This window comes from Notamacropus eugenii, chromosome X (assembly GCF_028372415.1).
Source record: "Notamacropus eugenii isolate mMacEug1 chromosome X, mMacEug1.pri_v2, whole genome shotgun sequence".
Classification (NCBI taxonomy): Eukaryota; Metazoa; Chordata; class Mammalia; order Diprotodontia; family Macropodidae; genus Notamacropus; species Notamacropus eugenii.
This window is the reverse complement of record NC_092879.1, coordinates 27,190,329-27,216,092: the sequence shown is the minus strand read 5'-3', so window position 1 is coordinate 27,216,092 and position 25,764 is coordinate 27,190,329. Positions and strand designations below refer to the sequence as shown.

The 25,764-nt window shown below is 37.7% G+C and overlaps 1 pseudogene; it reads right to left on the bottom strand.

Annotated features, from left to right (window-relative positions):
• Nucleotides 1-1,149: 1,149 nt before the first annotated feature.
• LOC140516290 (bifunctional apoptosis regulator-like) lies at nt 1,150-25,321 on the bottom strand (annotated as a pseudogene).
• Between the last annotated feature and the right edge of the window lie 443 nt (nt 25,322-25,764).

Sequence of the window (25,764 nt, the reverse complement as noted above, 5' to 3'; positions counted from 1 at the left end):
TTTTTTCTTTGGTTGATTGAAGGGGCCATCCCCTGACTACTTCTTAAACAGGCCTAATCACTGAATGGGTATTACCTCACCCTAAGTGAGTACCTGAATAGGCCTTGATCTGAAGGGGCAAAGGTCTCTCATTGCATCCTGGGCCACCTTCATTCATGCTGATAAATATCTGGTCACTGGATTCAGATGGCTCAGGAGGAGAAAGTGAGGTTGATAAAACCTTGCACAGCCCTCCCTCACACAAAGCAAAGTCAAGTGCAAATCATGTCATCATTTTTCTGAAGGCATGGTCTTCTTCGGCAATTAAGGAGGAACACAACAGCAACAACAATAGTTTTTCTAATATTGAACCAGCACTGAATTCCTGATATAAATCCTATCTGATCTAAATGTATTATTCTCGTGATAATTTGCTGTAATCTTTTTGATAATATTTAAAATTTTTGTGTCTCTATTCATTAGGGAAATTGGTCTATAATTTTCTTTCATTGTTTTGGGTCTTCCCGGCTTATGTACCAGCACCATATTTGTATCATAAAAAGAACTTGGTAGGACTCCTTCTTTCCAATTTTCCCAAATAGTCTATATAGTATTGGAATTAACTGTTCTTTAAATATTTGATAGAAGTTGCTTGTAAATCTATCTGGCCCTGGAGATTTTTTCCTAGGGAGCTTATTGAGGGCTTGTTCAATTGCATTTACTGAGATGTGGTTATGTATTTCCTCTTCTGTCAATCTGGCCAATTTACATTTTTGTAAATATTCATCTATTTCACTGATTGTCAAATTTATGGGCATACAATTGGGCAGAATAATTTCTAATATTGTTTAAATTTTCTCTTCATTGGAGGTGAATTTATGCTTTTCATTTTGATACTAGTAATTTGGTTTTCTTCTTTCTTTTTTTTTTAAATCAAACTGACCAAAGGTTTATAAATTACATTCTTTTTTTCATGAAAGTGGCTCTTAGTTTTATTTGTTAGTTCAATAGTTTTCTTAATTTCAATTTTATTAATCTGTCCTTTGGTTTTCTCTGTTTATAATTTGTTATTTAACTGGGAATTTTCTCTTTTTTATGTTTTTTTTTTACTTTATTTTTCTTCAAGGTTTTTTTGTCCGTATTTTCTTTTACAACATGACTATTATAGAATCAAATTGTTTGCCTTCTCAATGGTGTGGGGATAGAGATAATTGTATTAAAGTACATAGCATAGCAAAATAAACAGTTGCAAATAAACTGAGGAATAATAGACCCAAAAAAATGACCATAAGAAGTCCCTGCATTGATACTTTCCAAAAATCGCTCCACATGAGATGAGGAACAGTTAGTTTTCATTTTATTCCTTCACCAAATCCTCCAAAAAGAAAATAACTCCAGAATAGAGAGCAACATAGCATTAACAATAAGGAATCATGATGTCCAGTAGTGCACATCTAACCAATCCCAGGCAAATTCAGTAATAAATTCGTATGGAAAGAAAGAATATTTATAAAGGAATTCATTCTAATGCTTCCAAAAGGGATCTTTAACGTCAAAAAACATTGTTATGATATCCTCGTTTTTGCATACAGATATTGTATGAATGAAAGGTAAGAAGGTTTCTGTATGATCAAACAAGTAGAGATACAACATACTTAGTCCTGGGGGACTCTTCAGGGCAAACAAGAGGAATAATGATTTCCCTGGATTGACAACCTGCCAGTAACTATTTTTTATTTAAATTCAATTTTATTTTTATTAAATTATTTTGTTTGATTTCAGTGTTCTAAAATCACTTCCACATATCTTAGATTTTCCCCTCCCTCCTCTTACCTTCCCCTCTCACTCCCTGAGATGGCATATAATCCTATATAGGTTCTACATGTACATTCCTATTAAATACATTTTCACCTTAGTCATGTTGCATAGAAGCAAAATGAACAGGAGAAACCATAAAACAAAACAAAACATAATACAAAAGAAAATGGTCTGCTTTTATCTGTGATCAAATTCCATAGTTCTTTCTCTGGCTGTGGAAGGCATTTTGCCTCAAGTATCCATTGGGAATTTTTTAAGTTCTTGCATTGTAGTGAAGTACTAAGTCTACCAGACTAAAACTGTGGTGCTACTATATATAAAGTTCTCCTGGTGCTTCACCTTTCACTCAGCATCAGTTCATATAAGTCTTTCCAGGCCTCTCTGAAGTATCATCATTTCCTATAACACAATAGTATTCCATTACATTCATATACAACAACTTTATCAGCCATTCCCCAGTTGATGTGCATCCCCTTGAATTCCAGTTCTTGGCCACCAAAAAGAGAGCTGCTATAAATAGTTTTGTACATGTGTGACCCTTTCCCATTTCTATGATCTCTTTGGGAGTGGCCCAGAAGTGATATTGCTGGTCAAAGGGTATGCAGAATTTTTTTAAATGGTAATTTATTTATTTTTAGTTTTCAACATTAATTTCAACAAAATTTTGAGTTCCAAATTTTCTCCCCATCTCTCCCTTCCACCACGCCATAACATCTTGCATTCTGATTACCCCTTCCCTCAATGTGCCCTCCCTTCAATTACACCCCTCCCTTTCCTTATCCCCATCTTCTCTCTTTTCTTGTAGGTCAAGATAGAGTTCTATACACCATTACCCGTATTTCTTATTTCCCAATTCTATGCAGAAACGTTTCTCAGCATTTGTTTCCAGTACTTTGAACTCCAACTTCTCTCCCTTCCTCCCTCTCCAAGCCATTCAATATCGGCTATATATAGCCTATAGAGTGTAGTTTTTCAAAAGACTTCCATAATAGTCATGTTGGAAGTTGGAGTTCAAAGTATTATCCATGAACAACTGATGTTTTTCCACTTACTTAGATCTGACTTTATTTGTGTGAGAAGTGGTTTTTAACTGTGTTCATATAGTCCCTGGGTTTATTTTGGCAGGTAGAATCCCAGATATTTTATAGTGTCTACCCTAGCTTTAAATGGGATTTCTCTTTCTTTCTCTTGATGTTGGGCTTTATTAGTAATATATGGAAATGCAGGTGGTTTATGTGGGTTCATTTTGTAACCTGAAACTTTGCCAAAGTTGTTTATTATTTCAAGTAGTTTTTTACTTGAATCTCTGGGATTCTCTAAGTATATCATCATAGCATCTGCAAAGAGTGATAACTTAGTTTCTCCTTTGCCTATTCTAATTCCTTCAATTTCTTTTTCTTCTCTTATTTCTAAAGCTAACATTTCTAATACCATACTGGATAATAGTGGTGATAATGGACATCCTTGTTAAATCTCTGATCTTACTGAAAATGCATCTAGCTTATCCCCATTGCAAGTAACACTTCCTGATGGTTTTAGGTAGATACTTCTTATTATTTTATGAAAAGTTCCATTTATTTCTGTGCTCTATAGTGTTTTCAATAGGAATAGGTGTTGTATTTTGTCAAAAGCTTTTTCTGCATCTCTTGAGATGTGGTTTCTCTTAGTTTTGTTGTTGATATGATTAATAATGCTGATAGTGTTCCTAATATTGAACCAGCCCTGCATTCCTAGTATAAATCTTACCTGATTATAATGCATTATTCTTTTGATAACTTGCTGTATTCTTTTTGCTAATATCTCATTTAAAATTTTTGCATCTATATTCACTAGAGAAATAGGTCTAAATTTTTCTTTCTTTGTTTTGGCTCTTCCTGGTTTAGGTATCAGAACAATATTTTTATCATAAAAAGAATTTTGTAGAACTCCTTCACCAGTTTTCCCAAATAGTTCATATAGTGTTGGAATTAGTTGTTCTTTAAATCTTTGATGGAATTCATTCGTAAATCCATCTGGCCCAGGAGATTTTTTTCTCAGGGATTTACATTGATGGTTTGTTCAATTTCTTTTTCTCAGATGGGGTTATTTAAGTATTAAACTTCCTCTCATCTCATTCCATCTCATTTATATTGTCAAATTTATGGGCATACAGTTGGGCAAAGTAATTTGTAATTATTGTAATTTCCTCCTCATTAGAGGTGAGTTCACCTTTTTCATTTTTGATATTGGTAATTTGATTTCCTTCTTTTTTTTAAATCAAATTGACCAAAGGCTTACCAATTTTATTAATTTTTTCATAAAACCAATTCTTAGTTTTATTTATTGGTTCAATAGTTATCTTAATTTCAATTTCATTAATCTCTCCTTTGGTTTTCTGTATTTCTAATTTGGTATTTAACTGGGGATTTTCAGTTTGTTCTTTTTCTACCTTTTTCAGTGGCAAGCCCAATTCATTGATCTCCTTTTTCTCTATTTTGTTCAACAAGGCATTCAATGATATAAAACTTCCCCTAAGGACTGCTTTTGCAGTGTCCCATAAGTTTTGGTAGGTTGTCTCATTATTATCATTCTCTTGAATGAAGTTGTTGGTTGTTTCAATGATTTGTTGTTTAACCCACTCATTCATTAGGATTAGATTATTGAATTTCCAATTAATTTTTGGTTTATTTTTCTATGGCTTTTTATTACATGTAATTTTTATTACATTACTATCTGAGAAGGATGCATTTCCTATCTCTGCCTTTCTATACTACGTTGTGATGTTTTTATGCCCCAGTATATGGTCAATTTTTGTATATGTGCCATGTGTCACTGAGAAAAAGCTATATTCCTTTCTATCCCCATTCAGTTTTCTCTGGAGATCTATCATATCTACCTTATCCGGAGTTTTATTCACCTTCTTAGCTTCTTTCTTGCTTATTTTGAGGTTAGATTTATCAAGTTCAGAAAGGGGGAGGTTGAGGTCCCCCACTAGTATAGTTTTGCTGTCTATTCCTGTAACTTCCTTAACTTCTCCTCTAAGAATTTGAATGCTATGCCACTTGGAGTATATATGTTTAGTAATGATATTTTTTTTCATTGTCTATGGTGCCTTTTAGCAGGATATAGTTTCCTTCCTTATCTTTGGTGATTAGATCTATTTCTGCTTTTGTGTTGTATGAGAATAGGAATGCTACCTCTGCTTTTTTTACATCAGCTGAATCACAATATATTCTGCTCCAACCTTTTACCTTTACCCTGTGTGTATCCCTCTGCTTTAAATGTGTTTCTTGTAAACAACATATTGTTGGATTATGGTTTTTAATCCATTCTGCTATCCACCTTCCTTTTATGAGAGTTCATCCCATACACATTCAGAGTTATGATTACTATCTGTGTCTTTCCCTCCATCCTCTTTCCCCCCATTTATACTTTTAGTTCTCTTTTCTTCCTTATCCTCCACAATAGAGTTTTAATTTTTGACCACCACCTGCCACAGTCTTCCCTTCCTTCTTTCAGCTCCCCTCCCTTTTACTCCCCTTTTCCCTAACTACTTCTTCCCTCCCTTTTAGCCTCCCCTCCCTTTTCTCTCCCCCTTCACCTCCTACTGCCTATAGAGCTGGTTAGATTTCTATACTTAACTGAGTTTGTTGTTTCCTCCTTGAACCAAATCAGATGAGAGTACGTCTCAAAGGATGTTCATCTCCCTCCCCTATTTCCCTCTACTATAATATATTTTTGAGCCTCTTCCTGTTATGTCATTTACCTTTTTCTGCCTCCTCCTTTTCACATCTCCTGTTACAATCCCTTCGTATCCTTAAATCACATTTTTATCATCACTTAATTTAATTTATGCCCATTCCTTCTATCTATGTATATCCCTTTTAAATATCATAAGTATCCAGTTCTCAAGATGAACAGGTATCATCTTCCCTTATAGGTATGTAAACAGTTTGTCCATATTGAATAACAAGATTCCCCCACCCAATTTATCTTTTTATGCCTCTCTTCTGACTTGTATTTGAAGGTCGAATTTTCTGTTGAGCTCTGGCCTTTTCATCAGGAAGGTCTGGAAATCCCTTATTTCATTGAATGTCAACTCCTTGCCTGAAATATTATGCTCAATTTTGCTGGATAATTGATCCTTGGTTGCAGTCCCAGCTCCTTTGCCTTACAGAGTATCTTATTCCAATTCCTCTGATCATTCATGTAGAAGTTGCAAGGTCATGTGTGATCCTGACTGTAGCTTCTTGAGATTTGAATTGTTTCTTTCTGGCTGGCTGCAGTATTTTCTCCTTCACTTGATCATTCTGGAATTTTGCAATGATAGTCCTTGGTGTTTTCCGTTTAGGATCCCTTTTAGGAGGTGAATGGTGGATTCTTTTGATGACTATTTTGTCCTAGGGATGTAGGACCTCTGGGCAGTTTTTCTTGATGATTTCTTGGAAGGTATTTTCCAGGCTCTTTTTTTCATCATGGCTTTCTGTTAGACCAATAATCCATAGATTTTTCTCTCCTGGATCTATTTTCCAGGTCAGTTGTTTTTCCAATGAGATATTTTACATTTTCTTCTATTGTTTCATTCTTTAGATTGTTTAACTCATTCTTGATGTCTCATTGAGTCTTTAGCTTCTACTTGTCCAATTCTAATTTTTAATAGATTGTTTTCTCCAGTTAACTTTTGCATCTCCTTTTCCATTTGCCCAATTGATTCTTTTATGGAGTTATTTTTTTCCAGTTAAGCTTTGGACTTCGTTTTCCATTTGTCCAATTTTCCTTTATAAGGAGCTGTTCTCTTCAGTGAATTCTTTTTTTTCATATTTTTAAAATCATTGGCCAGTTTTTCTTCTACTTCTCTAATTTGACTTTTAAAATCCTTCTTGATCTCTTCCAAGAATGCTCTTTGGACTTCTGAAGTTTCATATGAATGTTGACCTCTTTGGTATTCATGTTTAGGTCCTTGTCCCCATAAAAAGATTCTATGGTCTTTTCTTTTCTGGTTTGCTTCTTGCTCATGATGCTCACCCTTTTCCTGACTTTTAAAATGGATCTCTGCTTCTGTGGCACAGGGGGTTCTGTCCCATGGTTCTTGTGCTTAGAACTTCAGGCTTTGTGTTCTGTGGCCTCTGATTCTTTCATCTAGAAGCTAAAATGCTGCAGCTTACCTGGTACTGAGCAGCTGGTGTGCCACAGCAGAGGCCAGGTGAAGTCTTTCTGGGTTTCCCCAGAGTTACCCTGGAGTTATCCTGCATTAAGTGTGGGGGAGGGGTGGTCTGGCCACAGGAAGTCTCTTCTGCTGAACTGGAATATAGGCAAGGTAATTGATTGGTGAGCTCCATGTGCACAAGTGTCCTCCCAATTGCCTTGGGGTGCTGAGGCACCCCTGAGGTCCTGATGTTGCCAGTTATGGGGCTTCACCCCCCTGGCACTCAGGATCTCCTTCTGGTTTGCTGAGATGGGGCTTTCTGAGACTGCTCCAATCTTGTACTGGTCCCCTTTCACCAAAGCAAGAGGGACTCCTCTTTGTGATTTTCCTAGCCTCATGGGCTAAGAGACTGTTTACCCCTTCAACTGATCCCACTGTTCCAGGATTTTTCCTGGGGAAATATTCCTTGGGTTTTTCAAGGTCAACAAGGTGGGGGGGATAGCATTTACCAATCATTCTGCCATCTTGGCTCCCAGAAGTTCAAGTAGGTGAGTTACAGACATTTAATCTGTGGGCTGATAGTGTCAGGAATGACTGCTGCAGTTACCTGAGTTTCTGCTGTTCTCTTTCACTCACTTTCACTGGATTCCTGTCCTGAGCTGATATGCAGCTTCAGACCACCCAGGGCTTCCTGCTTAGATTTTTGGAACTAAGAGGAAAATTAAAATATAGAACATACAATGTTAGAGCTCTAAAGACACTTAGACCATGAGCCATAGGATATTTAAAACTACATGGAACCTTAAATTTAAGAACATAGGATGACAGGGCTTAAATGAACCTTAGAAGATTGACCACAGAATGTTAAAAACTGGAAGGACCCTAAAAATAGAAAATAGAGAATGTTTAGAACTGGAAATAATCTTAAAATAGAAAAAGATAGCATGTCACAGCTGTTAGGACCTTTAGGTTGTTGGGTATAGAATGTTTAGCAGTAGAAGTAACCATAAAATATAGAACGCAGGTTATTTAGAATTAAAGGGAAACAAAATACAGAACACAGAATGTCAGGGCTCAATGGACCTTAGAATATTGGACATGGAATGTTTAGGATTGGAAGGAAAGTTAAAATGGAGATCCTAGAATATTTGGAGCAAAACAACTTCTTAAAATAAAGAACATAGAATGACAGGTCTCAAAAGACCTTTAGATGATTGACAATACAATGTTTAGAACTGAAAATAATCTTCAAAGAGGGACCATAGAATATGAGATCCAGGAGGACCATTAGGGTATCAAGTATAGAATGTTTAGAAGTAGAAGTAACCATTAAAATACAGAACATAGAATGGTTCAAAGGACCCCTAGACTCTTGGCCATAAAATCTTTAAAACTGGAAGGAACTGTAAAATAGAGAACCCAGAATGTTTAAAACTAAAAGGAACCTTAAAATAGAGAATATAGAATGTCAGGCCTCAAATGATCATTAGATTATTGGACATAGAATGCTTAGCATTAGACAAAATTAAAATAGAGAATAAAGAAGGTTTAGAACTGGAAGTAACCTTAAAATGGAGACCATAGAGTGTCAAACCTGGAAGGAACTTTAGAGTATTGGTTATAGAATGTTGAGCAATGGAAGTAACCATATAATAAAGAACATGGAATGTTTAGAATTAAAAGAAAACTTAAAATACAGAACATAGAATGTCAGGGCTCCAAGGATCCTATTGGCTATAGAATATTTAGAACTGGAAGTAACTTTGAAATGGAGAACCTAGAATGTTTACAACAAAAAAAACCCTTAAAATAAAGAAAATAGAATGACAGGTATCAAATGACCACTGGACTTTTGGCAATAGAATTTTAGAATGGCAGATTTTAGAATTTTAGAATTGGCAATAGAATGCTTAGAACTGGAGGAACCCTAATATTAGGGTACAGAGAATGCTTTGAATTGGAAGTAACTTTAAAACAGGAAACATAGAATGTCAGAGCTGGAAGTACCTTGAGGGTATTGGATATAAAATGTTTAGAAGTGGAAGGAACCATAAAAGGAAGCTTTGACCCAGCAATATCGCTTCTAGGACTGTATCTCAAAGAGATCATAAAAATGGGAAAGGGTCCCACATATACAAAAATATTTAGAGTAGCTTTCCTTGTGGTGGCCAAGAACTGGAAATCAAGGGGGTGCCCATCAATTGGGGAATGGCTGAATAAGTTGTGGTATGTGAATGTAATGGAATACTCTTGTGCTGAGAAACAATGAACAGGAACACCTCAGAGAAGTCTGGAAAGGCTTATATGAACTGATGCTGAGTGAAAGGTGCAGAACCAGGAGAACTTTGTACACAACAACAACCACAGTGTGAGAGGAATTTTTCTGGTAGATTTAGTACTTCATTGCAATGCATGGACTTAATAAATTTCCAATGGATTCTTGAGGCAAAACAACTTCCACATCCAGAGAAAGAACTATGGAATTGGATTGCAAATAGAAACAGACCATTTTCTTTTGTATTATGTTTTGTTCTGTTTTATGGTTTCTCCCATTCATTTTAATTCTTCTATGCAACATGACTAAAGTGAAAATGTATTTAATAATAGTATATGTGTAGAACCCATACAAGATTGCATGCCATCTTGGGGAGAAAGGGGGGAAGGGGAGAGGAAGAATAATCTAAGATATATGGAAGTGATTGTAGAAAACTGAAAACAAAATAATTTTTAAAAAAATATTCTATGCCCAATAAACTAAGGGTCCTTCCATTAATGAGATACTGTGGTCTATAAATTAAGATTCCTTCCAATTCCAAACAATCTATGCTTAATAGTCTAAAGCCTTTTCAGTTCTGACATTTTTTTTGTTCTCTATTTTTAAGGTCCTTGCCATTCTAAACAATTTATGGCCAATACACTACTGGTCAATGTCCTTCCAGGTCTGAAATTTTATGGTCTCTATTTTAAGGTTCCTTTCAGTTCTAAATCTTCTCACTTCTTTTTTTTTTAACATTCCTTCCAGTTCCAAACATTCTATGGCCAATAGTCTAAGAGTCCTTCCAGTTATGTCATTCTATAGTCTGTATTTTAAGAGTCCTTCCAGTTCTAATTATTCTATGTTCTCTATTTTAAAATCCCTTCCAGTACTACACATTTTATATTCTTTATTTTAAGTGTTCTTCACCTTTTAATCATTCTGGATCCAATAATATAAGGGTTTTTCCAACTCTGACATTCTATGATCTTTAGTATAAGATTGCTTTCACTTCTAAGTATTCTGTTCTGCTATTTTATAGTTCCTTCCAGTTGTAAACATTCTTTACCCAATAGTCTAAGGTACTTCCAGCTCTGACATTCTAACTCTATTTTATGGGGTCTAACATTTCTAAACATTCTATGTTCAATAGTCTAAAGGTGCTTCTACCTCTGCCATTCTATATTTCTCTATTTTAAGGATCCATCCAGTTTCAACCAATGGTCTAAGTGAACGTTTAGCTCTGAGTCTATCCTCTCTATTTCAAGATTCCTTCCAGTTTTAAACATCCCATAGTCACTCTTCTAAGGATTTTTTCAGCTCTGACCTTTTGTGATCTTGATAATAATGTTGCTTTCAGTTCTAAATAGTCTATGTTCTGTGTTTTATTATTCCTTCCAGTTCTAAACATTCTATATTCTTGATTTTAAATTTGTCCTATTCTAAACATTCTATGATCAACAGTCTAAGGGTCCTTTGAGACCTGAAGTCTAATTCCATTTGCCACATTCTATGTTCCATCTTGTAAGGATCCTTCCCATTCTGATATATACTCAGTTCTTGATTTCAAAGAGCCTTCCACTTTTTCAACTTGTAACAAGGTCACTCCAAGCACAGCAATTCCAAGTTCTATGTTTTAAGAACTCTTTTGACTCTACCACTCTATACTACGTCCTTTAGACCCTCTCCTGGTTCTGACATTCTCTTTTTTAATGTTTTAACAATCCTTTGAACTCTTAACATGCTAATGCCAATAGTTAATGACTCCTATTTCTATTCATCTATATTCTATTTTTAGGGCCTCTTTGTTCTCTGACATTTTAAATTTTATGCTCCTTTTTGGTTTTTACATTTTATATTCAATAGTCTAAAATCTTTTCCAGTTCTAACATTCTGTGTTCTATGCTTTCAGGTCCCTTTCAGCTCTGACATTTTATTTTCTGTCTTTTAAAAACCCTTCCACTTCTTAAATTCTATTTTTGAAGGCTTCTTTCCTTTTCTAACCTTCTATGTTCCTTATTATACAGTACCTTTCAGTTCTAAACCTTCTATGGTAAATAGTCTCAGGCTCCTTCCAAGTCTGAAATTTTATTTTCTATATTTAAAGATCACTTCCAATTCTTACTAATCAGCAATCAATAGTACAAGGACTCTTACATCTCAGATATCCTGTTTTATATTTTAATATTTATATTTTATTCATATTTTAATTTAATTTAACACTTTATATTTTAAGACCCTTAAGATATAGCATTTTATGTCCTCCAGAGTGAACATCCCACATTCCACAGTCTCTAGTCAATATCTTAAGATCTCTTCCAGCTTTGATATCCTTTGTTCTATATTTTAGAATCCTTCCCAGGTCTTTTAAAAGTCTAAGTCAATAATCTAAGACTCTTCCTGCTCTGATACTCTCTATTCTGTTTTTTGGCCACTTGCCAACTGTGACATTCTTTTTTCTGTATTTTGCATTCCTTTCTAGTTTTTAACATTCCACGTTTGATAACCTAAAGCTGTTTCCAGCTCTGACATTCTATATTCTGTGTTTTGAGGCTTGTCTAGCTCTTACATTCTGTGTTACATTTCTTTTTTGCCACCTTCCAACTCTGACTCTCTATGTGCTCTATTTCATGTTACTTTCCAGTTTTAAATATTCTATCTTTAATTATCTAAGGTCCTTTCCAACTTTAACATTCTTGGTTCTATAGTGTATTGTCCCTTCCAGTTCATAATCTGCAAATGTCCATAGCTTAAGGCTTGTCTCAGCTCTCTGATTTATTTTTCTACTCACCTTCCAATTTTGAGATTTGATGTTCTAGGTTTTAATACTCCTTACATCTCTTACAATTTCTTTTCTTTTAAGATTCCTTTTAGTTCTAACATTCTAGGGTCAATAATTTTAGCTTCTTTGAAGGCCCTTTCCATCTCTGAAATTCTGTGTTCTATGTTTTAAAGTCTCTTCCACTTCTCAACATTCTATGTCTTGATAGGCTAAGGAACCTCACAAATCTGATATTCTGTGTTCTAAGTTTTAAGACACCTTCCTGTTCTGACAGCTAATATTCTATGATTTAAGGCTCCTAACGACTTTGAATTCTATACCCATTAGTTCATAGCCCCTTAGAGATCTGACATTCTGCGTGCTATGTTTTAAGGCCCCTTCCAACTAGAAATTCCAACTTCTAAACATTCTATGATAAAATTCTAAAGCTATTTCCGGTTCTCACATTCTATATTCTTTGTTTTAAGGTTCTTTCCATCTCTAATCTTCTATGTTCTATATTTTAAAAGCCTTTCCAGCTCCAAGATCTTGTGTGTTTAAGTCTCCCACCATTTCTAACATTCTATATTCTGCTTTAAAATCTCTTCCTATTCTTAGTAATCTATAGTTAATATTCCAAGACCCTTGCCCTCTCTGATATCCTGTTCCATGTTTTAAGCTCTCTTCCATTTATTAGTATTCTATGGCTAAGATCTCTTTTAACTCTAACAGTTTATATTCTAAGAATTCATGCCCTTTCCATTTCTGACATACTATGTTCTATGTGTTAAGGTCCATTCCAGTTCTTAATATGTGAATGTCAGTAATCTAAGGTCTCTTCCAGCTCATGTTTTCTATGTTCTATTTTTAAGTGCCCTTTGAACTCTAACATTCCATGTTCTATATTTTAAGGTACCTTCCAGTTATTAATGTTCAGTATCTGATAGTCTAAGGCTCCTTCCAGCTTGGATATTCTATATTCTACGTACTAAGTTTCCTTTCATCTTTAACATTCTTTGTTTTAAGGTTCCTTCCAGATCTTGCATTATTTGTGTGATGCTTAAAAACCCCTTTCATCTCTGATATTCTATGTATTATGACCCCATTCAGCTCTGACAATCTATATTCAAAGCCCATTCTGGTCCTAAACATTCTATGGTTGACATTCTAAGGTCCCTTCTAGGTCTGACATTCTGTGTTCTATGCTTTAAGTTCCCTTCTAGTTCTTACCATTCTATGGTGAATAATAATAATAATAATAATAATAATAATAATAATGTAAACATTTATATAACACCTACTATGTGCCAGGTTATATATGAGGTGTTGATGGAGGACTAGTACCTCTCATATGAGGGCTTGCCAAGCCCTTTTCAAGACTGTTCATCCACCTTTGGTGTCCACCTTCTACTCACATCTCACCTGTGACTCCAAGAAGCTGCAGCATGTACAGCAACCACACCCTGGTAAAGCCATCTTGGCATCATGTTGAGGGTAACTGACAGAACTAAAAGCCATCAGTAAGTTAGAGGGGTGTCTACCCTAAGCATGTGGAGATTTGCCCGGCAGAATGTGTAGATGAGAATAATTTGTTCCAATGGCCATGAAGGCAACTGAAGAAGGCTCTGTGGAGTTCTTAGAACTTGGTCAGACTTTGAAGACAGCAAAGGTATCCACTACCAATCGTCCTGACTTTTGTCTTGCTACCGGACTTCAGTGACTCTGGAAGGAAGAGTGAGGCTGACAATTTTTCACAACTCTGCCTCACTTAAATCCAATTCACACACAACTCAAGATATTACCCTGTGACATCACTGGTTCTTTTTGAAAATGAAATACCCAAAACAAAAACGATAACAATTTTCCAGGAACTATGTTAAGTACTTTATAAATGTTATCTCATTTGATTCTCAGAACAACCCTTCTAAGTCTATATACTAAGGTCTCTCTTAAGAACTTTGGAGTTGATTGTGTGGCATAGGAGACACTGGCACAGGACTGCTCAGCATGGCATGCCCACATCAGAGAAGATGCTGTGCTCTACAGAATTGAGACAGCACAAAGGAAACACAGGATGCGCAAATTTAGAGTATCCATCCCAAATGCTGACACGGACTATTTGTGCCCAACCTGTGGTAGAGCATTCCAAGCTCCTATTGATCTGATCAGTCATAGTTGGACACATTGAAACCCAATTCTAGCATAGTGATATCATTTTGGTCCTCTTTGAGAATGAAGGTTCATTGAATCTCTGTCATTCTGGTTATATTCAAAATGTTTCTCCCCTATTCAGCAAACATTTATTAAGCTCTTATTAAGCAAAAGGTCCTGGGATGGAATATAAATAAAACAGTGACAGCTGGGTGGTGCAAGGAATACAGCATTGGGTTTGGATCCAGGAAAACCTGAATTCAAATCCAGTCTCATATACTTACATAGCCGTGTGACTCTGGACTATTCATTTAACCTCTGTCTGCTTCAGTTGCCTCAAGAATAAAATGAGTGCAGTAATAACAGCACCTAAAACCCAGAGTAATTTACAGAATCCAATGAGATGATGTCTGTAATGTACTTAGTAAGTGCCTGGCACATAGTAAGCACTTCATAAATATACATTCTTTCCCCCTTCCTTAAGTGGGGTGGGGACCTGGGGACTCAAGGCCACATATGGCCTTCCAGGTCCTTGAGTGTGGTCTTTTGACTCAGTCTAGATTTTTACAGAACCAATCTTTTTATTAAGGGAATTTGTTCTGTGAAGTTTAGATTCGGTCAAAGAGCCACACTTGAGGACCTAGAGGGCTACATGTGGTCTCAAGGCTGCAGGTTCCCCAACCCTGCTCAAGGAGTTTATGCTCTCACAGGGAAGATAAGAAATGTATGCCACACACACTACATACGGTGAAGCATGACTGGTGCCAAAGATGATTATTAGCATACACCCTGACTTATCTGTGATTTGACTCTAAGAATTAAGCCAGTAATCTCTGGTGATGTACAAGTGGCACTCTGGGATAACTCTCATCATTAGAAGGGTTTTTACTGACATTAATTCTAAATATACCTCTGTAGATGCCACCCCATTGCTCCAGCTTCTGTCCTCCACTGCCAGAGAGAACAAAGCTAGTCTCTCTTCCATGTTTTCAAAAAGTTGCAAACAGTAATCCAGTTCCCCTCCTCCCTTTAGTCTTCTCTTCTCCAACTAAGATATTTACTGACCTTATACAGTGTGATCTTGAATCCTCTCACCATCCTGGTCACCCTACTCTAGGCATTTTTCAGCTTTGATATTTAAATATATTTTCTAAAGCATGTCACTGAACTTTTCTAAACATCTTCCTAAAGCATGGCACTCGGAAGTCAGCACTGTCCCTAAGGACAGTAGTCTTACCAGGATCAATACAGTTAGCAAGAACCTTCCTGGTTCTACAAAATGTCTCTCAGCTTGCAATTGGTGGCCACTCCATATGGGCATTTGCTTCCTCAGCTTATCTATTAGATCTGTAATGAGGAAAGATAGCAACATAGCATGGAAGACCTTGAAGGGACTTTAGAAAACAGGACAATGGTAGACAAGTGATGAAAGGCTAAGAACAAGCACTTTTCACAGCAACAAAAACAAACAAAAAATAAAGGTCTTATATTAAATATTTCTCCCAATCACTAATAATATGACAAATGCAAATCAGAACAACCCTGAAGTTTTACTAAACATCCCAAAATGTGGAAAAGATGAAAAAAGATGACAATACTAGATGCTGGAGGGGCTGTGGGAAGACAGGCATGTTGGGACACTGTTGGTGGAACTGGAATTTGATCCAACCATTCTGGAAAGAAATTCAGAACTGTACAAATAAGTGACCAAAATGTCACTTTGCAGTGACAAGAAGGTAGGAAGATGAAAAGAAAGTCACCAAAATGACCCTTTGACCCAGTGGTCCCACTGATAGAATTGATCATGGATTGATGCAGAGCAAAGAAAATAGAACCAGGAAAGCAATATAAAGACTAAAATGATGTAAATGAAAATAAGGAAAGAAAGAAAGAAGGAAGGAGGAAGGAAAGGATTGAGAAGGAAGGATGGAGGAAAAGAAGGATGGAAAGAAGGAAAGAGGGAAAGAAGGAAGGAAGGAAGAAAGGAAGGAGGAAAGGAAGGAAGGAAGCAAGCATTTATGAACAAACACAACTTCTATGCCAGGCACTGTGCTAAGAACTTTGCATATATATATCATTTGATCCTCCTAATAGCCCTGGAAGGCTTTTTATCTCTGTTTTTACAGGTGAGAAAATTGAAGCAAAAAAAGTTAAGTGTCACATAGCTAGTAAGTACTTGAATTTGGATGAAGATCCAGCTATTGGCCCTTGTATTCCTTCCTGTGGTCCAGCCCAGGAGCTGTAGCAAGAGAGCTAAAATCCCAGAAAGAGCAGTGGTAGGGGTCCTGCATTCATCTGAAATCTAGCAATTGGCATTATATCTTGTAAATTTTATTTGTTTTTGTTCTGATCTGTGATTTAAATAATAAAATCATATCAGCAGAGAGTAGGCTATGAAGAGTCAAGTTGGGACCAGGTGGAGAACTATTGAAGCTTCCAAACACCTCAGTAGTATCTTTCAAACCCTGGCAATCTTCCCTGTGACACTGCTTTCACTCCTTTTGTGCAGGATGAAGGATTGAATGCTGAAACATCTCCCTTATTCCTATTTCATCACCTTGGCCCAGTGCGGGGAAACCAGAAGGGGTTGGAAGATAATTAGGTATAGGGGACAGAGCCAAGATGGCAGAGGAGAAACAGGGACCTGCTACAGCTATACCCCCAAACCTCTTAAAAAACTTGTAAAAAAAATTACTCTAAACAAATTCTAGAGTAGAAGAAGCCACAAAATGATAGACTGAAGCAAATTTCCAGCCCAAGACAATATGGAAGGTCAACAGGAAGGATTTATTTCCCCAGGTTGTGAGTGGAGCACAGTTCAGTGTGGGCCACACCAGCATGAACTGAGTAGGAGTAGGCCTTAGGGGACTGAATCGCTTGGGGTTGCTGTGGATTCCTGACTTCTCAAGCCACAAGCACTAAAGACAGATTCAAATGTCAGTGGAAAGGGTCTCTCACCTGGCTGAGAGGGGAGCATGATCCAGCCCCAGCCCCAACTTCAGCCCCAGCATGGACCCAGGACCATTCCCAGCACCAGTCCTAGCTCCAGGGAGGCTGCTGAAGTGGAGGCAGCTTCTGGAGCCCTCCATTGAACAAAGCTTAAAACTCAAGTAATTGGCTGGGAAAATGAGCAAATATGGGAAAAGAAACAGGCTATAGATTCTTACTTTCTCAGTAAAGAGATATTTTCTTAAGTCATCGATGTTGAGGAAGATCAAAATATACAGCCAGAAGAAGACAACAAAGTCAAAGCTCCTGCATCCAAAGCCTCTAAGAAAAATAGTAATTGCTCTTAGGTCATGGAAGAGCTCAAAAATGATTTTGAAAGTCAAATAAGAGAAGTAGAGGAAAAATCAGGAAGAGAACTGAGAATGATGCAAGAAAATGATGAAAAACTAATGAATCAAGAGCTTGCTAAAAGAAACCCCCAAAATGCTGAAGAAAATAACAACTTTAAAATTAGACTAACCCAAATGGCAAAAGAGGTCCAAAAAGTCAATGAGGAAAAGAATGCCTGAAAAAGCAAAGTGAGCCAAATGGAAAAAGAGGTCCAAAATCTCACTGAAGTAAATAATTCTTTAAAAATTAGAATGGAGCAAATGGAAGCTAATGACTTTATGAGAAATCAAGATATTATAAAACAAAGCCAAAATAATGAAAAAATAGAAGAAAATGTGAAGCATTTCACTGGGAAAACAACTGACCTGGAAAATGGATCCAGGAAAGATAATTTAAAAATTATTAGACTACCTGACAGCCATGATCAAAAGAAGAACCTAGACATCATCTTTCAAGAAATTATCAAGGAAAACTGCCCTGATATTCTAGAACCAGAAGGAAAATTAGAAATGGAAAGAATTCACCTATCATCTCCTGAAAGAAATCCCAAAAAGGAAAACTCCCAGGATATTGTAGCCAAATTCCAGAGTTTCCAGGTCAAGGAGAAAATACTACAAGGAGCCAGAAAGAAACAATTCAAGTATTGTGGAAACAAAAGCAGGATAACACAGGTTATAGCAACTTCTACAGTAAGGGATGAAAGGATTCCCATCTGAATTGGTCTCAGGCTATGGAAGATCTCAAAAAGAATTTCGAAAATCAGTAAGAGAAGTGGAGGAAAAATTGGGAAGAGAAATGAGAGTGATGCAAGAAAATCATGAAAAAGAAGAGAGAGAGAAACAGAGAGAGAGGGAGGGAAGAAGGAGGGGTACACACAGTGAGCTGAATATGAAGGGATGTTACGTAAAAAAGGAAAATTGAGCATTGAAAAGAATGTACTAGGAGAAAGGGAAAGGGAGAGGTTTAATGTAGTAAATCATCTCACAAAAAAGAGGAAAGAAAAAGCTTTTACAGTGGAGAAGGGGAAGATGAGAGGGAATAAGTGAGCTTTCCTTTCATCAGGAGGGAATAACCTACACATTCAATTGCGTATGAAAGTCTATCTTACCCTACAGGAAACCAGGGGGTAAGGGGATAAGAGGGGGGTGGATAATAGAAGGGATGACAGATTGTGGGAAGGGATAATCAGAAGCAAACACTTTGGTAAGAGGGACAGGGTCACAGGAGAGAATTGAATAAATGAAGGGCGGGGCAGGATAGAGGGAAATATAGTCTCTCACAACATGACAGTTATGAAGGTGTTTTGCATGATTACTTGCCTTCTCAATGAGGGTGGGTGGGGAGGGGGAAAGGGAGAGAGTGTGGAACTCAAAGCTTTAAAAATGAATGTTAGAGGTTGTTTTTACATGCAGCTAGGAAATAAGATACACAGACAATAGGGTATAGAAATGTATCTTACCTTACAGGAAAATAGAAAGGAAGGGGATAGGGCAGGGATGGGGTGATAAAATGGAGGAGAAATTGGAGGGAAAAAATAGAATACATGCTGTCCTGGGGTGGGGGAACAGGGAGAGATGGGGAGAAAATTTGAAATTCAAAATTTTGTGGAAGTGAATGTTGAAAACTGAAAACAAATAGACATGAAAAAAAGATAATGGGGTATACATATATATACACACACATATATATAGGAGGCTATTGACAGTTTCTTTGCAATTTTATTATATCTAATCAACCAGGGAAACAGAAAATTTGGTTACCTATGTCATATCAATATCTGGGGTTAAGACAACCAGGAAATATTCAAGACAGCTGGGATGGGGCTTCTAGATGATGATGATAACAATAAATAGGTGGCTGCATAGCATTAATATGTAATTATTTTCAGTTTTCCAAGGTTCTTTATATATGTTATTTTACTCGATCCTTACAACTTTGGGAAATGGATTCCTTTTTTTATTCCCATTTTACCAATAAATCATCCTATTTGCATAATGCAGAATTAAACTTATATATGTATAATCTAGATTCCTTTTTAAACCTAAATGGGCCTTTTTCCTTCCTGGTCTTTGAAAGCTGTTGGTTTGGAGGAGCTGGGCTGCCTGCCCGTGTACATAGAGGGAAACTTTTGCATCCACCTCCAAGATGCTTTGACTACTAGGTTGAATTTGAGTGCCACCTAGTGGGCAAAATGGTAAAGTACACTCCCTTTGCTGATAAATGGAAAAGTGACACCCTAATTTTCTATAAGTCTCTGGGAGGCAGGCTATGAGCTGGTATAGGTTGCATTTGCTACTTCAGCTCATCAAGCATCACCTGGGATGCCCACTAAGCACACACTGTCACACGCACAAAGGATATGAGAAGCTCCTTTTCAAAAGAAGAAATACAAGCTGTCAGAATCCAATTAGGGAAATACTCCAACTTTCTAAGAGAAATACAAACTAAAACCACTCTGAGGTTTCAACTCACATGCATCAAGCTGACAGAGATGATAAAATAATGGCTGGAAACAACTTCTGACAATAACTGAGGCTGGCAGACTGTGGGAAGCTATTCAAATGCATATACTGATTGAACTGAGAATTGTCTACCCATTTTGGAAAATAATTTGGGATTCGGGGGGGAGAAGTTACCAAACTATTCCTACCTTTTGACTCACAATTATAAATCAACTTCTTTTGGAACAGGGGACACGTTGAGTTTGTACAAGTTATTTTATCCCTGGAAGTATCATTAGCATTCTGGAGAACTTAAAGAATGATCACTACTCCTAATTGGTCTCTTAGCTTTTAGGCTCTCTCCACCCCAATCTTTGGTATATATCAAAATAATTTTCCTAAGGTAGGATCTGACCATGGAGCTCTGCTGCTCAAAATTCTTCAGTGGCTCCCTATTGGCTATCAGATGAAACAGGAACTCCTTAGCCTAGCATTCAAGACCTTACAATTTGTGGCTCTCACTTTCCTGTATTTGACATGCTAGCCCAACTGGACTACTCTTAATATGTCAATCTCCTCCTGCCCCCCTCCACTTTGGCCATTCTCATAGGCAAGTCCTGTGCAGATTCTCTTCTATCACCTTGTCAAGACTATTCCTTTTTCTCCTCCAAATTCTGTCTTATAGTAAGCTTATCTGTGTGCATGGTGGATATTATAGTTCCCTAGAGAGTGGAGATTGGTGAGGACAGAGACACCATATAATTTTGATCTTTGTATTTCCAATGTTGAATACAGGATCCTATGTGTAGAAGAAACTCAGTAAGTTAGATGAACTGAATTACAATAAAAAATCCTCACAGCTGGGCTGATGGAGTGTCATTCACCCATTGTTTCAGTCTGGGGGTCAGAGAAATTAGTTTGTGGAGCACTGACCCTAGTTCCTGTGCAAAAATGGAAGAAAAGTATTCTACAAAGCATAGAATGTTATAACTGAAAGCTTCTTTAGAGACTATTTAATCCAGCCCAATCCTTGACAAATGAAGGCCCAGGCAGGGAAGTTGACTTGACCAGGGTCATAAAGTTGCTAAATGTCTTAGACAGGATTTAAACATAGGTTTCTTGATTATATATTCGGGGTTATTGTCATTATGCCCCTGTGACAGTGCTACTTTTTCCCCACCCTTTCCTGACCCATTGGTCAGGCCATACCAATATGAAGAAAGTGTATGTCTATTCTGTAGTGTAGGCAGTTCTATAAAAGTCCCTGGCATCCCCTCGGGGTGAAATCCATCCTCACTGGACTCTTCATATCCCTGCTCTGGAGATCAGTTATGGGAGATTGCTAAGCACCTTCAGTGACCATCAGTCACAGAATTCCCAAGGACTAAGAAAACAGAGCTTCAGAGTTGATAAGTTGTTTGGAACTTCAATCATAGAATAGCAAAGCTGGAAGGGGATGGAGACAGAGGTAAGTCTGGCAAGACTTGGCAGCTTTTGCAATTACCAGGTCATGTAACCAGAAATGGTCACCATGGGGAAGTGAAGGTGCCCTATAAAGCATGTCTGAGCTAATTTTCCCAAAAAAAGAAAAGGCACCAAATCCAGACCCAGGTACCATGTTGCTGGGCAGCTCTGACATTAATAGGTTGAGCTGACATTTCAGCTCAGCCAGGACTGGGGCTCCGCACCTGGGGCAAATTGGAAGTGGGTTGCTTGGCAGGCCAGTGTGAGCAGATGGCTGCAATATGATAGTGGGTGGAGGACTCGAGGAATATTAAAATGAACTGTTGAAAGAAGATGATGCCTGTTGGGCTCCAAAAGTGGGAGCTTTTACGATGTAAGAGGTGCTAATCTCCTAGCTGTGCTCACAGAGACAGATGAAGATATTCCTAAAACATTTAAGGATCAACCTGGACTTGATGGTTTTGATGGTGGTATATGAAGAACCTTTACAGAGAAGTTAGGAATGGTACAACCTGGCCACTTTAGCAAACATGCATTTGGAAATGTTTCACTCACTTCCACTTCTGAAGGTTGTAGAATGAACTTGTTGGGGATCAGGGAATAGAGGTAAAAAAATAAAAAAGAGCCCTTGAAATGCATCATCAAAAGAATGCTAGACTGGCATATTTTTAAAAGAACATGGAGCACAGAATGTCAAAGACAGAAGGGACTTTATAATACAAAATATCAGAGCTAAATTGGACCTTATAATAGAGGGTGTCAGAGTTAGGAGAGACCTTATAACATGGAATGACAGATGGACCTTAGAACATAGACTGTCAGAGCTGGAAGGGTCATTAGAATATCAAATGTTACAACTAGGAGGAACTTTAGAGCCCAGAAAATAAAATGATAGACCTGAAAATGACCCTTAGAAATCATGTAATCTCTTTTACTTACCCAGATAGTTGACAGATACATGCCTAGAGTCCCTGCTCCTGGGGGAGGCTGAGGGTAGTGGATTGCTTAAGTTCAGGAGTTCTGAGCTGCAGTTGGGCTTAAGTCAATCAGGAGTACTCACTAAATCTAGCATAGATATGGTGAACCCCTGGAAACAGAGCAGGTAAAAGCTTCCATGTCAATTAGTATTGGAATCAGGCCAGTGAGTGGCTTCCAGCTTGGGCTAAGATGAAAAGATTCAGTCTCTCCCATCCTTATTGCCACCCCAATTCCCAAAGATATCTAATCCAACCCTTTCATTTTCCAGAGAAAAAAACTGAGGCACATAGATAATAAGTGACCTGTACAATGTCACGTGGGTAGAAACAGAGTAGAATTTAAACGTAGGCCATTTTATAGGTAATCCATGTCTTTTTAGATTGATTGAGGGCAGCTAGATAGCATCATAGTGGATAGACCACTGATCCTGCAGTCAGGAGAACTTGAGTTCAAATCTGACCTCAGACACTCACTAGATATGGGGTCCTATGCAAATCACTTAACCCTGTTTGCCTCAGTTTCCTCATTTGCAAAATGAGTTGGAGAAGGAAATGACAAACCACTCAAGCATCTTTGCTAAGAAAATCTCAAATGGGGTCACAGAGAGTGGAACATGACTGAAATAAAACAACAACAAAATAGATTGATAGGCAAAGCATGTAATAAATGCTTATTATATGTCAGGCACCAAGCTAAATATTTGGGGCTGCAAATAAAGGCAAACAAGAAAGTCCTTGCCCTCAAGAAGCTCTAATGAGGGAAGACAATTCCTAGAGGGGGGATTAGGAAGGAGTGGGCTAGAGAATAGTCTGAGCAGAGTGACTTGGTTAATAGCTGGGTTCTAGGTAATAAAATGAAACTTTACCTTGAGGAGGTCCAAGGGGTTGAGGCCAAGATTTGTGTAGGGGAGAGGTAAAGATTCTGACCAGAATCCAGGCAGATGTAAAGAGTACCAAAAATGTGCTTATTTCCATGTTAGATACAAAAGAGCTATAAATCAGTTCTCCTGACTGCAAACTCCTCCCTCTTTCTATCGTCCTATATAGCTCCCCTACAGGATCCCTGAAGGTTCTTCCTCAGTATTTTCTTTAGTAGACCCTTCCATCCCTGCCCTTGAGCTATTACAAGTTGAGTATGTAGTTATCAGTATAGACTCCACTCCTAATAAGATTACGTTTGTAAAGCCCTCAACACAGTGTCTGGCACATAGTAGGTGCTTACTAAATGTTTCCTGACTTAGTTACAAAGTATCCCTAGTAGTTATACTGACTGGGATCCACACAAAGGGAGAATGCAAACACAATAAGTCTCCTTCCCCCAACACTTCTGACCCTGAGGGTTTATTCTACTTGGCATGGACCAATAGCCGCAGCTATAAATGTGAGATTTAGGAACTGGACAAAACATTAGAGGTTAATGAATCCAATCCAGAACGGACATTAAGAAATAAAGTAATTTACGTAAGGTCACACAGGTAATATATGGCAGATTTTGGATTCACGTTGGAGGATTTTTACTCCAAGTACAATGATCTTACCACTATATCACAGAAATGATCTGGAAAGGCCCTCCCAGCCCTGGCATCCTGTGTTCTAAGGCACTTTCCAGCTCTAAGGTCCCTGACAGTTCTGACATTTGCTGTTTGTTTTTGAATTTTTTTATTTTCTTTTACAGATTTTCTCTCCCTGCGTCTATTCCCTCCCCAACCCATTGAGAAGGCAAGAAATATGGTACCCATTATACAACTGAAGTCATGCAAAGCATGTTTCCACATTAGCCATGTTCTAGAAAAAAAAGAGAAGAAAAATAGCGAAAGAGAAAAAAAAATATATGCTTCGATCTGCACTCTGAGTCTATCAGTTCTCTACCTGGAGGTAGAAAGCATGTTTCATCATGAGTCCTTTGGAGTTTTCATAGATCATTGTATTGATCTTGCTGTTACTTTGTAAATTGTTTTTTCTGGTTATTCTCATTTCACTTTGTTTCAGTTCAAAGAAGTCTTCCCAGATTTTCCTAAAACCATCCCCTTCATCATTTCTTACAGCACCATAGTATTCAATCACATTAATATACCATAACTTGTTTAGGTATCCTCCAATTGATGGCCATCTGCTTTCCAATTGTTTGTCACCAATTCCATGTTCAAAGGCCCCTCCCAGTCTCATATTCTCTGTTCTAAGGCCCCTTCCAAATCTTACATTCTATGTTCTCAGGTCCTACCAAGCTCTGGAATCCTATATCTAAGGTCATTCCTAATTCTGGTTTTCTCTGGTATAAGGCCTTTTTCCAGCTCAGGCTTTCTATGATTGTATAAGTCCAGGCTTCCTTTCCTGTTGCTTCTGAAGCAGCAACCATCCTATTTGCTCTCCCTCCATTAGGTAGGTAACCAGGACAGGTTGGGGGACTCCCTGCCAAGCCCCTGGGCTCCTTTCTGACTACAACCACCAGACCCTGAAATAACTACTTTTCAGCCATCCTTGGCTGGTTTCGTTTTCTCACTATTGAGCTTTGCTCCGTGGGTGGTACTAATGACTCCCAGGGCTCCTTGAAGGGGCCGCCCTAGCATCTAGGTTTTGTGTATGTGTGTGTGTGTGTGTGTGTGTGTGTGTGTGTATAAAGAACAGCAGGAGGGAGAAGACTGGAGACAAGGGTGAAGGCCCAAAGCCCAAGAGCCTCAGACAGGACAGGCAACTTACCAACCTCTGGCCTACCAAAGGGCAGTTTGGGGGCTTCTAAATTCTCTACCCTATTGCTTGTCTGGGACAGTTACAGTTTAGAACCAGACACCATGCAATTTTTTGTGACTTTTGGACAATGACTAATTCAGGAAGCTTCTATTATGTAGAATAAGTAAGTAATATGCTCTTCTGACTAAATAAACATTCCACAGAATATTTATCACCTCCCCCTAAAGAATTAGAATGCAGTAAAATCAACTTCCAAATTAAGCCATAGGACAGCTAACTCACCTTTTCTTTAATGTTCTCCAAATAATAGGTCCAATAACTCATGTCACCGGAACTTCAAAGTTTACAAAACAACTTGTCTCTTCACAACAAATCAGAGGTCAAAGTGGGACAAGAATTCTTACTACTATTTTACAGATGAGGAAACCAAGAACCAAAGTGCTTTTTAAAAAGTACATATATCTACCACCTTAAAGATTACAAAGCTTTTGTCCTACAACAAACAGCATGGTGAGGGGAATAGTGTGAGAGTTATTATACCCATTTTATAGATGATAAAAATGAGAGGCAGAGTGACGTGACAAAGATCAGGCAGTCAAACAGTTGATGTTGCTGTTGAGTTCTTTCAGTTGTGTCTGACTCATGGCCCCATTTGGGGGTTTTCTAGGCAGAGATACTGGAGTAGTTTGCCATTTCCTTCTCCAGCTCATTTTACGAATAAGGAAACTGAGGTAAACGAGGTGAAGTGATTTGCCCAGGGTCACACT